Source organism: Nerophis ophidion, linkage group LG04, assembly GCF_033978795.1.
Source record: "Nerophis ophidion isolate RoL-2023_Sa linkage group LG04, RoL_Noph_v1.0, whole genome shotgun sequence".
In the NCBI taxonomy this organism is placed as follows: domain Eukaryota; kingdom Metazoa; phylum Chordata; class Actinopteri; order Syngnathiformes; family Syngnathidae; genus Nerophis; species Nerophis ophidion.
Window position 1 is genome coordinate 47,392,215 of NC_084614.1, and position 17,177 is coordinate 47,409,391.

The 17,177-nt window shown below is 40.9% G+C and overlaps 1 protein-coding gene and 1 long non-coding RNA gene across 2 annotated transcripts in view; one reads left to right on the forward strand and one right to left on the reverse strand.

Annotated features, from left to right (window-relative positions):
• LOC133550448 (autism susceptibility gene 2 protein homolog) overlaps positions 1 to 17,177 on the reverse strand; it is a 644,977-nt gene that overhangs the window by 169,002 nt on the left and 458,798 nt on the right. The gene's annotated exons all lie outside the window — the stretch shown is intronic.
• LOC133550575 (uncharacterized) lies at positions 12,107 to 13,862 on the forward strand. Its single transcript, XR_009806319.1, has 3 exons — positions 12,107 to 12,204; positions 13,579 to 13,643; positions 13,789 to 13,862. It is a non-coding gene; the product is annotated as an uncharacterized LOC133550575 (long non-coding RNA).

Sequence of the window (17,177 nt, forward strand, 5' to 3'; positions counted from 1 at the left end):
TAATATATTGTCAAAGTATATAATGGGGACTTATAATCGGATAAAATCAAAAAATATTGATGGGGACATCCCTAATTATAAACAATCACTAATGTAACACATCTATTCGAGCTCTGACTCAGACTACTTTTACACTGCAGGCCTACATCAACATTTTTTTAAATCAGATTTATCCAGCTGACTGTTTACACTACAAGTACAATGTCATTTTTTATCAGACTCCAGTGTAATGTGGCCACAATGTGGCCTCGACGTCACATGTATGCGCAATTTGATACTAGAAAGTGAAAACAAAGGAAATTGACCGAGAGGAAGTCTCTACGACTATAAAATAAAATGAAAGTTGTAGCACCTTAAAAATGTATGTTTTTTTTTTTACATGAACGTGAATTAGAGTAATATAATGCATGAATAGATATAGTGTAATATATTTGGGAGGGTACTAATATTTTAATGGCTGTTAAGTAGAGGAGCGTGGATCTACGGGGTATTTATTTTTCAACTCATACGCAAGCAAATGTGCCACAGCTTCAATTCCGGTCCTTTAACAATTGATATTCATTCGGAATCCAAATATATATTCATATATTACATATACATACTTGCCAACCTTGAGAAAAAAGGGGGGGGGGGGGGTTTGAGGTGTAGGGCGCGGGGTTAAGGTGGGCGAGGATGGTGGGCGGGGTTTGGTGGTGTATATTGTAGTGGGTGAGTTAAAGCTGCAAGGGCTTCTCTGTATTTGTTCTGTTGTGTTTATGTTGTGTTACGGTGTGGATGTTCTCCCAAAATGTGTTTGCCATTCTTGTTTGGTGTGGGTTCACAGTGTGGCGCGTATTTGTGACAGTGTTCAAGTTGGTTTATACGGCCACCGTCAGTGTGACCTGTATGGCTGTTGATCAAGTATGCATTGCAGTCACTTACATTTGTTAGAAGGAGCTGAATACAACATGTGTGGGCCGACATGCTGTTTTTATGGAGAAAAACCGGACACGACGACAGGTTGTAGAGGACGCTAAAGGAAGTGCCATCACGGCACGCCCTCAATATTGTTGCCTGGGTGAAAATCGGGAGAAATTCGGGAGAATGGTTGCCCCGGGAGATTTTCAGGAGGGGCACTGAAATTCGCAATAAGAAACATAGGTTTGATGTACCGTAAGATATTTTTGTTAAAATAAAACCAATATTGCACTTTTTTGTGGTCTTCTTTATTTAGAAAAGTACCAAATGGTATCAAAATAATTTTGGTGTGTAGTGTGTGTAGTGAAGCATGTTTAGGTATTCCTCGTCCTGCAGAGATGATACTTGTAAGAAACTCACTTTATTTGTCGCCATAGAGGCGAGGATTGGTGATTTAGAAGTAACTAAAACACTGCCGACTGGGGATGGACGTTAGCCGCTAGCTAGCTAGCCATGTCTTAAAGCACCTCTTCCTGAGGGCGTTTCAGTGTTATAACTTCACCTTTATCATTAGTTTTCAAGCCAAAATGTGTCCGTTCTCCTTTTTCCGTTTACAGACTGTGTCTGCTTGTAAGTACTCTGTGATTGTGCGCTGCCAAACATACTCGTCTGCTTGTAAAACCAGCAATGTTTCGACGGGATGACGACGCGGGTGCAGGGGGTGGCGCACCAGTACGTTTCAGAGGCGGTATAGTACCGAATATGATTCATTAGTATCGTGGAACTATACTAATACTGGTAGACCCTAATTATGACCCTTCCCTGCCACACGGGCCTGTCGGCTGATAGCTGCAAATGGAAGTGCAACTGGTCCTTGTGGGGGCTGAGAAGGGAATTGTATAATAGCAAGCTGTGATTTCATAGACATCCTTAAGACTTTGATTTTTTTCCCCCCTCCCTCAAACACTACAGCCTCGCCTGACTGTATCGTATGCTTCACACCCATCCTTTGACTTTCTAATGCGGAATTTCTTTGGGGAGCGTGCAGCCTAATTAGATGAACGGATAACCCCGTCGCTTATTAACAAGGCTGAGGCATTTGAAAGTCATTAAAGATAACCACGGCGGTGCAGTGAGTGTCAGCAGCAGCAGGAGACAACTGCGATATCATTCAGTCAGCTGTAAAAACTGGCCTATTAGAATCTTTCAGACAGCCAGCGAGGAGTAAATGAAAGGAGCAAATCTACTTTTCCTGCCAGTTAATGAAGAAACGGGGTTCCTCTTTGTCACATTAAATGGTTCAGCTGAGGTTGGAGCGTCGCACAAAACGTGTTTGACGATGATGGGGCTCTTGGTCTGTGGCGCAAGATCATTGACGACTGTCACAAGCACTTATCTTTCTCATTGTCATCCAAACCAACCAAATTCAGGTCAAGAGTTTTTTTTTTTACTAGAATTTTCCACACTATGCTAAAGCTAAATGGCTGTAGAGACAGCTTATTATTTAAAGAGCAGATATCATGACACATTTTACATTACTTTCAGATATATTAAATGTGTGAGTCGAAAAAAAAACTTATTGAATTGATGTTCGCACAGTGAACTTTGAATTAGTGTTGTCCCGATACCAATATTTTAGTACTGGTACCAAAATTATTCTGATACTTTTTGATACTTTTCTAAATAAAGGGGACCACAAAAAATTGCATTATTGGTTTTATTTTATCTACTTCCCTCTCCCCAGCCACTTCGTACAGCTCCTCCCGGAGGATCCCGAGGCTTTCCCAGGCCAGCCGGGAGACATAGTCTTCCCAACGTGTCCTAGGTCTTCCCTGTGCCGTCCTACCGGTCGGACGTGCCCAAAACCCTTCCCTTGGGAGGCGTTCAGATGGCATCCCTACCAGATGCCCAGACCACCTCATCTGACTCCTATCGGAAGTCTGGGCTTCCTTGCTTAGACTCCTGCCCCCGCCACCCGACCTCAGATAAGCAGAAGAAATGGATGGATGGATGGATGGGTTTTATTCATACTTGCCAACCCTCACGGATTTTCCAGGAAACTCCCGAAATTAAGCTCCTCTACCGAAAACCTCCCAGAAGAAATTTTCTCCCGAAAATCTCCCGAAATTCAGTTGAAGCTGGAGGCCACGCCCCCTTCAGCTCCATGCGGACCTGAGTGGGGACAATTTTTTTTCACGTCCGCTTTTCCACAATATAAACAGCTTGCCTGCCCAATCATGTCACAACATATACGGATTTTAATGAAAAAACTGCACACACAAGGAGAGGAAGCAGAAGAACGAGGAAGTTACAGCCATGGCAACGCCGTCGACGAGCAAAATAAAGAATTACGCTTCCAAGTTCTAAAACGATTGGAAACAAGAATTTCAGTTTATCCAGGAGAGTTCGAAGGGGCAGGGGTATGTTGCCTGTAAATTTTGTAGAACAGACTTCTCCATTGAACACAGTGGCCGAACAAATATACTCAGTCATGAACAGTTAGCGAAGCACAAAGCGTCCGCAGCACAGCATCGTTCACAACCCAGTATAATGGGCCACCTCGTAAAATGGAGACTCGATGATGTAACTTATGCTGAGACAAAGATGGCTATGCTGATAGCTGGAAGCAACATCCCGTTCTCCTTTGCGGATGTCTACAGCAAATCCGTGGAGGTTTCGGAGATCGCTCGCCAGTACGCAAATGGCAGAACAAAGGTTACTCAAATAGTGAAAGGTAAGTGTTGTTGTTGTTTTTTTGTAACCAGCAAGCACAGTACAGTTAGTAGAACAATTGTGTTTTTTTTACTGAGTATTTGATAGGTGCTGTCTGAAATTCAACTATTTATTTAATTTATATATATATATATATATATATATAATAAAATAAATATATATATCTATAATTCACTGAAAGTCAAGTATTTCATACATTTCATACACTGCGTGGCGCAGTGGAAGAGTGGCCGTGCGTAACCTGAGGGTCCCTGGTTCAATCCCCACCTAGTACCAACCTCGTCACGTCCGTTGTGTCCTGAGCAAGACACTTCACCCTTGCTCCTGATGGGTGCTGGTATGTGCCTTGCATGGCAGCTCCCTCCATCAGTGAGTGAATGTGTCTGTGAATGGGTGAATTTGGAAGTAGTGTCAGAGCGCTTTGAGTACCTTGAAAGTAGTAAAGCGCTATACAAGTACAACCCATTTATTTATTTATCATTTATTTATATATATATATATATATATGTATATATATTTATATATATGAAATATATATGGAATACTCGAGTTTGTGAATTGTAGTTGTAAATATACTCCTCCCCTATTAACCACGACCCCAACCACGCAGCCGCCCCGCCCCTGACGATGCCCCCCACCCCCACTTCCCGAAATTGGAGGTCTTAAGGTTATAATGATAAATGATAAATGGGTTGTACTTGTATAGCGCTTTTCTACCTTCAAGGTACTCAAAGCGCTTTGACACTACTTCCACATTTACCCATTCACACACACATTCACACACTGATGGAGGGAGCTGCCATGCAAGGCGCCAACCAGCACCCATCAGGAGCAAGGGTGAAGCGTCTTGCTCAGGACACAACGGACGTGACGAGGTTGGTACTAGGTGGGATTTGAACCAGGGACCCTCGGGTTGCGCACGGCCACTCTTCCACTGCCCCACGCCGTCCACGTTGTCAAGTATGGTTTTACTTTAACCCAAAAAATCTTACGGTACATTAAAGTCATTCTATTTCTAATAGGCCATTATCTTAAAGGGTAAAAAAAATCACATGATCTGATCAAGTAAGGGTGTAGGCAATTATACCATAGATGGCCGGCGGCGTCGGGAGGAGAAACAAGTTTTGACAGTTTTGATAAAAAATGACTTGGACAAATATTTTGACAGTTTGATGTTACTGCAATAACATTGTTTAATGATAACGTGACATACAGCTTCTAACAAATAAACTACATACATGTTCTAACAAATAAACTACATACATGTACAGTAGTGACAGTTTTAAATTGAAGGGCTCATATTGTAATTGTTTTAATTATTTAAAATTGTTCCTTGTAGTCTACATAACATGTAATGGTGGTTCTTTGGTCAACATTTTTCATAGATTATGTTTTACAGACCATCTTCACACCATTTTTATGACCGTTTTGTCAGGATGTGCCATTTTGTGGGCGGTCTTATTTATGTGCCTCCACTTTGACTTTGTCTTCTCCCCGTCAGCCATGTTGTAGTTTTTACCACCTCCACATGGAGTAAATAAAGGAAACCACAAAAAATGTCATTATTGGCTTAATTTTAACAAACAATCTTAGGGTAGATTAAACATATGTTTCTTATTGCAAGTTTGCCCTTAATTAAAATAGTGAACAAATAAGACAACTTGCATTTGTTAAATAAATAAATGGGTTGTACTTGTATAGCGCTTTTCTACCTTCAAGGTACTCAAAGCGCTTTGACACTACTTCCACATTTACCCATTCACACACTGATGGAGGGAGCTGCCATGCAAGGCGCTAACCAGCACCCATCAGGAGCAAGGGTGAAGTGTCTTGCTCAAGGACACTACGGACGTGACGAGGTTGGTACTAGGTGGGGATTGAACCAGCGACCCTCAGGTTGCGCACGGCCATTCTCCCACTGTGCCACGCCACGAGTTGAGTTTATACCAAAATGGATACATGGATGATACAGCAGAGGATTGGGAGAATGTCACGTGGTCAGATGAAACCAAAATATAACTTTTTGGTATAAACTCAACTAGTCGTGTTTGGAGGAAGAAGAATACCGAGTTGCATCCCAAGAACACCATACCTACTGTGAGGCATGGGGGTGGAAACATCATGGTTTAATGCTGTTTTCTTCTAAGGGGACAGGACGACTGATCCGTGTTAAGGAAAGAATGAATGGGGCCATGTATCGTGAGATTTTGAGCCAAAACGTCCTTCCATCAGTGAGAGCTTTGAATGGTTGACCAAATACTTATTTTCCGCCATAATTTACAAATAAATTCTTTAAAAACCCTACAATGTGAATTCCTGGGTTCTTTTTTCACATTCTGTCTCTCACAGTTGAAGTGTACCTATGATGAAAATTACAGACCTCTGTCATCATTTTAGGTGGGAGAACTTGCACAATCGGTGGCTGACTAAATACTTTTTTCCCCCACTGTATCATGACCTGTGTCCATCTACGACCTGGAGAAGAGGATTGCACTTTGTCAGGCCTCTACCTTCACACATGTACAACTTGGGTGTCCCACCTGAAGACTAAGCGCCAGCGGGTAGCTCTTAACCACAATAAGGTGTCAATCTCTCCGGAGAAAATAAAAAATAAAAGTAAAATCAATAAAATAAAGTATCCTTCATCCACATTTTATCAACCAACAGAACATTTATCTCAACTTGATGGCCTAATTCTTGAACTGAATTTAACTCCAAGTAGAACTTCACACAAAATAGTCAATATTTAATAAACTGAAAAGAACAGTAGTCTTATAAATAATACAAAATTATTCTTCTTAAACTAGTTTATCATCAGGTCAGCTCAATCATGCTGCATTTTCCATTCTGTTAGACAGAGAAACTTAACAGCATTCCTACACTCTAAACATAGTAATGTTTTTTCGAAGTTGTCTTTTACCATAACAACTAACAGGTCGTCATCAGTTCCCCCTGTTCTTTTAGATTCCATCCATCCATTTTCCTACCGCTTTTTTCCTTTGGGGTTGCGGGGGGCACTGGTGCCTATTTCAGCTACAATCGGGCGTAAGGCAGCGAACACCCTGTACAAGTCGCCTCCTTATCACAGGGCCAACACAGATAGACAGACAACATTCACACTCACGTTCACACACTAGGGCCAATTTAGTGTTGCCAATCAACCAATGTTCTTTTAGATTGTATCTGTTTAATTGTGTTCTTTGACCAGTAAGCATGTAGACACTTGCGGAGTGAGGAATCTGTCTGTGTAAACAGGAATAGCAACCGACGAAGCAGCTCATTTCAACAGAACACCTGAAGCATAAAATACACACAGCTTTAACTCACAGTTGTGTGGATGTCACGATCGATGTTTCGTCTGCTGATGACATCATTTAGCGCCAAAAATAAAATTCACATTGTGGAGGGGGGCGTGTCCCACGCGTCCCCTGCGGGCGGAGCATGTGCGGCAGCCGGTCGTGAAGCAGCAATCAGGTGAGCAGATACCTCAGCTGGGACGAGTTATCTATTCACCTGTTTCCTTTATCAGCAGCGTTGGAAACCATGAGAGGAGCTGGCGAATGGAGTGTGAGAGCCAGACGGAGAAAGAGGGAGTGAACGCATGTCAAATCGAGCTGAAAAGCTGACAAAGACTGTGATCCAAAAACTTATATTGTAAAAGAATAAAAAGTGTGTAAACCACTGAACAAGGTGTGGTTTGTACAGCAAGTAAACGGAGGACCAGGACGAGGATCTCCACACACATATTACGAAATCACCACATTTTTGTGTTGGCGCCGCCGGTGAGAAATTGTCATGGACTCCATTAGTTCCTGTTTTTGTCAACGATTCTGTTCATAACTTTTATGGACAGAGTTTCTAGGCGCAGTCAGGGCGTTGAGTGGATCTGGTTTGGTGGCTGCTGGATTAGGTCTTTGTTATTTGCAGATGATGTGGTCCTGATGGCTACATCCGGCCAAGATCTTCAGTTCTCACTGGATCGGTTCGCAGCCGAGTTTGAAGCGACTGGGATGAGAATCAGCACCTCCAAGTCCAAATCCATGGTTCTCGCCCGGAAAAGGGTGGAGTGCCATCTCCGGGTTGGGGAGGAGACCCTGCCCCAAGTGGAGGAGTTTAAGTACCTCGGAGTCTTGTTGAGGGAAGAGTGGATCATGAGATCAACATGATTTGTTCTGCCATTTGCGTACTGGCGACGTCTTCAGTAATGCGGACGGTGTATCGATCCGGTATGGTGAAGAAGGAGCTAAGCCGAAAGGCAAAGCTCCCAATTTACCGGTCGATCTACGTTCCCATCCTCACCTATGGTCATGAGCTGTTACGGTTCATACACATGCCAGCGCCGCTCGTCCATCTGTGCGCACCTCGGGACACGCCCACGGGCGCACACATCCAGGAACGGTCTGCGCGCGTCTCCACCTTGCAGCAGCCGCCAGCTGCAATCACTCATCGGCAATCTTCACACCTGATGGTAATGACGGAGCTGCCTTTATAGACCTGGACAACCTGCAATCACTGGCCGGATTATAGCCTTCTGTACCTGAGTAAGCATCCTGTGTCTGGCTTCCATCCCGCGTACTCGCTCTTCCCCTGCGACTTCCGTGTTTCTGTTGTGTCTGATGCTCTTGTTGTCTTCCCGCAGCACTGCCGTGTTTCTCCTGGATCCCCTGTTGTTCCCCTTGCCTCCCGGACTGCCTTTTGGATTCTCGACCTCACGCTTGGACACATTTTCCCACGGACTTCCAAGTTCCTTCGCTCTCGTCAACATTTTAGTAAGACACACCGCAGCTAATCTACACACATAGCCTTACACCATACACACTTAAGTTTTGGTCACACTTCATTTCCTTGGTCTATTCATTAGCAGTATTATAATTATTATTAGTATTATAGATTTATGTATATACGTACTATATATAACACATCTTTGGACATACTGCCACCTGGTGTTAGTCTGCCGTCATCTCCCTTAGTTAAAACATAACATGAGCTTTGGGTCATGACCGAAAGGACAAGATCACGGATACAAGCGGCCGAAATGAGTTTCCTCCAACGGGTGGCGGGGCTCTCCCTTAGAGATAGGGTGAGAAGCTCTGCCATCCGGGAGGAGCTCAAAGAAAAGCCGCTGCTCCTCCACATCGATAGTAGCCGGATGAGGTTGTTCGGGCATCTGGTCAGGATGCCACCCGAACCCCTCCCTAGGGAGGTGTTTCAGGCACGTCCGACCGGTAGGAGGCCACGGGGAAGACCCAGGACACGTTTGGAAGACTATGTCTCCTAGCTGGCCGGGAACGCCTCGGGATCCCCCGGGAAGAGCTGGACGAAGTGGCTTGTGAGAGGGAAGTCTGGGTTTCCCTGCTTAGGCTGCTGCCCCCACGACCCAACCTCAGATAAGCAGAAGAAGATGGATGGATGGATGGATAGTTCCTGTTTTTGTGCACCCTTGTTTGTTTTAGTTACCATGGCGACTTGCCTCTGGTGTTCGAGACACACACCTGCTCTAATCAAGAGACCAGTATTTAAACCGGTCTTTGCCAGTCAATCATCCTGGCGTCATTGCTCGTTTCATGCGATACCACAGTTCATGCTGCTCATTTTCATGTCCGATTCCAAGCTTTTGCAAGTTGTTCGATTAATGCCGTGTCCACGTAAGTGTTGTTTCATGCCACAGTAAGTCTTGTTTGTTCCATGCCTTAGTACATGCTAAGTGTTTAGCTTCCATGATTCCTGCGTTAAGTTTTTGTGTTTGTTAGCTTCTCGTGTTAGCTTTTCTTTTGTTTGGTTCCGGTCTTTGTGATGTAAAGGATTAATTGAGAAAATAATTATGTTGCTACCTGCAAGTCTTGTCCGGAATAGTCTGATTGCATCCCGGGAGAACAAACCTCGCAGTAAGTGGCGACCCATCCGTTATGACAGAAATTCAACTTTCTCATCTCATAATGATTGGCCCACCTTCGTCGTGAACTCTTACCCTCTTATATTGGACGCTATTAAAGAACTTTGATTGAATATATTTCAAATGTGTCCCACCCATTTACAAGACAAAATTAAATATGATTGGATTTTGTTTCTGGCGACTTATTGTGTTGTTTTTAATTCATCAATATTGGTTTGCTGAGGGGAGGGCTGTGTGTGTGTGTGTGTGTGTGTGTGTGTGTGTGTGTGTGTGTGTGTGTGCATGTGGACTCACGGAGCCTCCGACACAGCAGAGGGACAGAGAAGGGGGAATATTACATAATACAAGTGTTGTAGCATTTCCCTTTTTCAGTGGACATCTCTGTTACTGTCGACAATGTTGTCAATTGGTCATATACATATATTGTGTGTATATTAAAATGTACTTCCTCAACTTCAATCATTTTGATTTGAGGGGCTGAGACATTTATTTGAGGGGGCTCCTACCCCTCTTGCCCCTACGCAGAGCCGGCATTACATCGTACCGTATTTTCCGGACCACAGGTTGCACCGGTTTACAAAGTGCACTGCTTGGTCAAGTCAGGTCCAGGTGGGGGAAAATATGACTTGTAAGTTGAGTTACTACTATAACCTTGAAAAGTTGTATATTTATACCTGGCAACATATACATTCATTGTAATGGTCATTATGCCAGTTGGGCCAACAAAACAGTGTTAATTTTGTTGACGAAAAATGTTCGTCATAGTTATCGTCAACGACCTTTTTTTTCTGACTAAAACGAGACAATGACTAAATAAAAAAATAATTTAAGTGGACATATTCGTCAACGAATAAAAATGAGACGAAAATGTCTGCCAGAGACGAGATCCAATCGGAACTCATTTCGTTAGGAAGAGGCGGGAGGAGTTGGGAAGAGAACCAATCAGAGCGACGTGGTAAGGAAGTTACATAGACGTAGTTTGCGTTTGAGACTGACCCGGGAATGCGCTGCAGAAGACAACATGTCAACGCCCGGGAGGAAGAAGAGAGAGGACACATGGGGAAATTTTATATTTGACAACAAAGATAACAAGACGCAGTGTAAGAAATGCAGCGCGAGGATTACGGGGAAAAACAACAAACTTGAAGCGACATTTACAGTCGAATCACCCCGAAATCCACACACAGGTAAGCATTTTCCACAACATACAACTCACTCGACGTTATCTCGTTTATTACACGGCTTACTCGTGAAATACTAAATTTGAGAAAGGATTTTCATCAAAATACGACTTGTATCGGTGATTTTTCCGCTGTTTTGCTTTGACTTTCAGAAATTGAAGGGAAAGTTTACACAGTACCCTTTAGTCGACTAAATCTACTGTAGTTTTCATCGACTATAATCTTATGATATTTTGCCAACTAAAACTAGACTAAAACTAAAAAGAATTGAATAACTAAATTATGACTAAAACTAAATTACATTTTAGTCAAAAGACTATGACTAAAACTAAATCGAATTTTGCTGTCAAAATTAACACTGTGGGCCAATCAGATTTGGAAGATCATTTTCATTGAACCTCATCATTAATACATGCAGGTAATTGCTCATGTAAGTGATTAATGCGTATAACTTAGGGACTTGAACTGCTGAATGCCGAGACAGAAAATTGCGTTTTCCCCTGAAGTATTTCTTCACTGAGTTCCAATTACAGCCACAATTCAAAATGGCAACACTTTGCTTTCAAATAGAGGTATAATATTCATCCTGCCAAAGGTTTGGTCCTAACTTAGTCTCTGGAGGCTCCGTGGTTCTTTCTCTCCATCTTAAACTGAACACCACCTTCTGGGACAGCCACTCCACATTTTTAACCTCCGAGCTCATTATCCCAAGTCTCTTGGGCACTCTGCTAACCAGAGAAAAAGAATTAGGATTCACTCTGAACACTTGCAACCAAAAAAAAAAATGGATACCAGGCAGCAAGATCAGTAGTGAAAGCTCGTGAGAATACAGCAACTTGCAGAGTAAGCTAGTTTTATATTATATATTTAGCACTGCACCTGCTATATGTCAGTGTGAAATGCAATCCGATGGGTACACCGGTCTTTTTAGATGACTTTTATAATAAGTTACAACCTGTAAAAACACAAAGATTGATTGCTTTCTCCATCCCAATTGTTTTGTATAACACTGCAACCAGCAAGTTCTACATCAACGTTGCAAATAGCTGTGTTAAAACCATAGTCAGGGATGAGGGTTGTCCAAAGTATCTACCCAGTGGGCACCCGTCCTTAGTTCAACGTCGAGGTGAGGTTGAAATTACGTCGCGACGTCACTCAACCATATCCCGACCAAATCACAACCAACTGACCCCACCACACCATATGTTGCAAATCTGGTTTGTTTTCATCATTGGGGGACATCGTCTTTTCAACGTCTTTTCAACGTCGTTTCAACGTGTACAATTCAACTTGCCAAACATTCTGCGCGCATCGGCCATTTGCGACAGTTTGCAACGAAACCGCTGCTTGATGGCAGCATGAACTAAAAGCCAAGCTTGTGCGCATGCGTGCTGAGGTACTTCCTTTCCAGTCTAGCAAGCAAGTCTAAGAGCGAAGATTTGAATTGGAAATCGAACTATTTCACTGCAAAGAAAACCATCGACGTCCATAAAGATTCAGGTTTGTACCTTGAGATAATACTGGTTATTTATATTGATATAATGTTGGCCCTTTCACAAGAGGGTTGCAGGAAAACGTTTATTTTGAATGTATAAACTGGACCTGAGCAAACTTTTTTTTTCTCCCCAAGCAGACAACAATTTTTTTCCCCACCTGCCCAAAAGCAAAAAATAGTTTATCCAGGCTAACACAAAACAAACCATTTTTTTTTGGTTCTGTACCCATTGTGTTTTACAGCCGCACCAGTCACTGTATTAATTTACTTCCTCTTGATGTTGATCTTCAAAACACCCGTCTAGATGTCAGTTAGGTTTTTCCTGGCTCATTTTAATGTTTATTTAAAATGTTGCCAGTTTATTTTAAGTACAGGTACTTTTTAATTAGTTTGACTTGTTAGCAAGGCTTTGTCTCAAAAGACAAGTCCACGGGTCGCCCATAAAAGGATCCATGTAATATTAAATGCTATGATCTTTACTTATTTTTTTATTTTACTGATAAGGCCATTACTGCTATTACAAGAGCTTTTGTCAAGTATTGAAACTTCCAAATGGTTTCACTGTTGACCTGTTGGCCAACATGTATGTTAAACTATATGACAATAAAATATCCAGACAGATTTCGTTGAAAGATGTTTTATGATTCACAATAAAAGACTGCACGGAGCGCAGAAATTTTTGGGGGGTACAAAGTTTTTTCTCTTGGCACAAGAAGGCAACCAACTTTCTTTTTTGCAGAGCTTACCGGAGCAAACTTTTTTTTATATATATATATATATATATATATATATATATATATATATATATATATATATATATATATATATATATACGTCAGGAGAACAAACTATTTATATTTCAGTTTTTGCTAAACAATCTCTTTTTTTCCCAAAAAAAACATACCCTCCCCCACGTTTCATCTGGTCCACCCCTAAGTCTATGTACATGTACCACTACCGGTAATTGAAAAGCAGAACGTTAATGCAAGGCAATGTACCAATAATTTCAGTTCATGCATATATGGAACGACACAGTACACTTGCTATGATACATATGATACCAAAAAGGATAATTTTTTGATAAAACTGTCCTTCCATGTGCAGAAATTGGAGACAGTGGAGGAACTACTCGACCTTGACGAGTTGATAAAAACTCAACCAAGCAAGAAAGATTTGCTGGTAAGTAATTATAACATTATAATTGTGTAGCTGTTTTTAGATCGGAAATATTATTGTATTTAGATACAAATTTCAGGTTATGAAATCGTGTAGATAAAACACGTGTAAATAAAACAGGCCCTATACTTGAATGTATATGTATGTGTTTGCCAGCCCCTTCCCCCAGTGTATGCTAAACACATTCTCTTGTATATTTGCAGACAGCCAGGCTCTCAAAGATTCGTGGATATGACTTAAAGAGCTGTTTAAGCACCATCATGGACAGGTATTTTCCTCTTTCTCTTTATATATATTAAAAATAGGCGATGTAAGACCCAAATTCTAATCTATGAGTGCTAGATCGAGAATTATAATAATGCAAAATTCCGTACTTTTTGGCCTTCATGTATGACTTGCGTGTTCAATTTCAGGCTCATGACAAATTAATTAATGTCCAATCTGAACATGAAGGGGAGAGGGGGAAAAAATAGCTTTGCCGAGACAAAGCTGCTCGATTTAGTCACAGGTGTGTTTGTGTGTGTGTTCAATAATTACATTAACTTGATTGGGGTAAATCACATGCACCCTTAATCAATTTGTATTCTTTTTGCCTGTTTACAGCTAGTGTCTTGGATACCCAGAAGGCGACGGAAACGATGGTCCATGATGCCATAAAAAATAAACTGAAATATGCCCCTGGACGGAAGGGAGGAATAGGATGGGCATCACAGGCTAAATAAATAATTATATCGATTGACATTCTCCATTTTCTTTGTACTTAATTTTAATTTTGCATTAACAGGATTCAGCCTGGAGCTATATATGCACTATGTTTTGTTGTCTTTAATTATATTTATATATTGGTTGATATAATGTTGATAATTGGTTGGTTGATCTTAGGTTGAAACTGAAAGTTGAATCAACGTTGAAACATTGACGTTGATTCAACGTCGGTATTTAAACGTTGATCCAACTTTCATTTTCAACCCAAATCCAACGTTATTTCAACACGGGAAAGTAACATTGTTTCAACGTTGATTAAACGTCTCTGTTAGGTAGAAACTGAAAGTTGAATCAACGTTGAAACGTTGACGTTGATTCAACGTCGGTATCTAAACGTTGATCCAACTTTCATTTTCAACCCAAATCCAACGTTATTTCAACACGGGAAAGTAACGTTGTTTCAACGTTGATTAAACGTCTCTGTTAGGTAGAAACTGAAAGTTGAATCAACGTTGAAACATTGACGTTGATTCAACGTCGGTATTTAAACGTTGATCCAACTTTCATTTTCAACCAAAATCCAACGTTGTTTCAACACGGTAAAAGTAACGTTGTTTCAACGTTGATTAAACGTCTCTGTTAAGTAGAAACTGAAAGTTGAATCAACGTTGAAACATTGACCTTGATTCAACGTCGGTATTTAAATGTTGATCCAACTTTCATTTTCAACCCAAATCGAACGTTGTTTCAACACGGGAAAGTAACGTTGTTTCAACGTTAATTAAACATCTCTGTGCCCACTGGGTATATTTACAAAGTCGATATTAACAGGCAAAAAACACATTGATACTTAATATGTTTTAGTATGGTCAGTCCAGAATACTGTACAACACTTTCCGTCCGTGAGCACTGAGTCAGCACCTGATGTTTCTAAAAAAATATATATATATATCCAGTGTTTCCATTTATATACTTGTCACAAATTTGACATTGATTCGTCGCGAATTTGCCGTTTCAAGTTGGCCCTCATTCATAAAGGAATAATCATGGACTTGCATAACTTTAGGTGGGGCGTAACTGCGCTTCACAACACTCCTCATACGGGCCTGCTTTGCCAGAGAATAAGACATAGCAGAAACGATCTGTGATTAACTTTATCTACTTTGTTGGTATTTTCAGTGAGTAGAAGTACCCATCACTTGTGCGATGATTTTATTTGGCGATCCGCCACCACAAGCCCAGGGAGTGTGCATTACCACGGCGGGCAGAAAACCTCCTGCTGTTTTGTTTTGGGTGTATAGTTACCTCTTGGCAGCTAACACTGATATTTACATTGGTTTGTTGCGTAGTTGTTGGTTAAATACTTGATACTTTGAATAACTTTAAATTTTTCCTGTGGTATCAAGAACCAAGGAAATTCATAGGTATCAGTAGCGACAACTGAAATTCTAGTGTGGTGACAACCTGGTCAGGGAAGTATTCTTTCACAAGCTATTAGCATTCGAGGTAGGTTGGTTCGAGGTATTCTGTGAAACAGTCCTTTGAAATTATTTAATGTTGTTGTCGTTCTTATATCTGATTAACAGAGTAAATTGATGAGCTTCAAATTATGCAGAAAATGGTTCATATTGTTCACAGTTCAACAGCATACTATACTGGGACCACTTTATCTTACCTGCTTTGCGCTTTCATCAATATATGTTTCTGCACTTTGTTCTTGGCATTTTGTCATATCCAATTCTGACATGGTTCGTTACTTGTTTTCTAGAGGGGGTTGATCATTTTAAAAACCAAAATGTGTCAGAGTTGATCTACTAATCTAGCATTATGCACTCATGTTACTATTCTAGTTTAAATTTTATGTACCAGACAAATGCAAAATTGCGTCTGTTGTATGTTTTGTGACTGTATGGAACATGTTTATGTGCTATGGCTATTAGGTTTTTTTCCATGGCCTCAGTCTAGACCCCCGCCCAGGAATCCAGCCTGAGACAAAGGACCCGTCGGCGGTCCTGTTCTTGTCTCCCTGTAATGTATGTCAACTCATAGTGGTACTGTGCTGAAAAGGTAATTTCAGTTCTTATGTCTTGTACATATTAAAAATGGACAATAATAAAGTCTAGCCCTCAGCTAGACTTGTTATTATCAAGTCTAGCTGAGGGCTAGACTTGATAATAACAACAAGAAATACCACCGAAAGCTTTTTTTATTGTCCACAAGCTCCAGACATTCTTTGTGTATCTTTTACATTCAAAATGTGTTTGTCCATCTCATACATTCATTTATCTTCCAACACATTTTTACCTTTTATACATTACGAACTAGGCTGGGCGATACGGCAAAAAAATGATCAGGATTAATTTTTTCATAGCATCCAATCTCGATTAAAATCACAATAATTTTTTCTAAATTGATGTGGAATTGTCCCATGCAGTATTATAGTGGGATCCGTTGCAATCCTACTGTTGCTATAATTTTTTTTCATATCTATAAGTGTGCTTACTAGAGGTGCAAGAGACCAGATAACCCACGCTACGTCCGTACTTCGGTTTTAAGTCCATTGTTTTGCTTTTTCTTCCGATATTTTTTGTCGGAGTAAAGACAACTTTTTTTCCTCTGAAAGTTCTATTGTTATTTTTTGTCGGCAAAATGTGCAATTGCAGTAAACGTATCATTTGGTGTTGTAAATACTACACGACTTTTACTTCAAGTTAACATTTACTAAACAACACTTAAAATTGGTAAATTAATATTTTTATTATTTAATTACTTGTATACATCAGTGCTTCTCACCAGTGGTTTGTAAAATGGCAAGTGATGAGCCATATTGTGGAGTTTTTTTAAAAACTCAAATACTGTATCTTATGTTTAATAAGAATGCATTAAAGGGGAACATTATCACCAGACCTATGTAAGCGTCAATACATACCTTGATGTTGCAGAAAAAAGACCTTTTTTTTTTTTAACCGATTTCCGAACTCTAAATGGGTGAATTTTGGCGAATTAAACGCCTTTCTATTTATCACTCTCAGAGCGATGATGTTAGAACGTGACGTCACCTAGGTAGTCAACGCCATTTTCTCTACCACATTACACG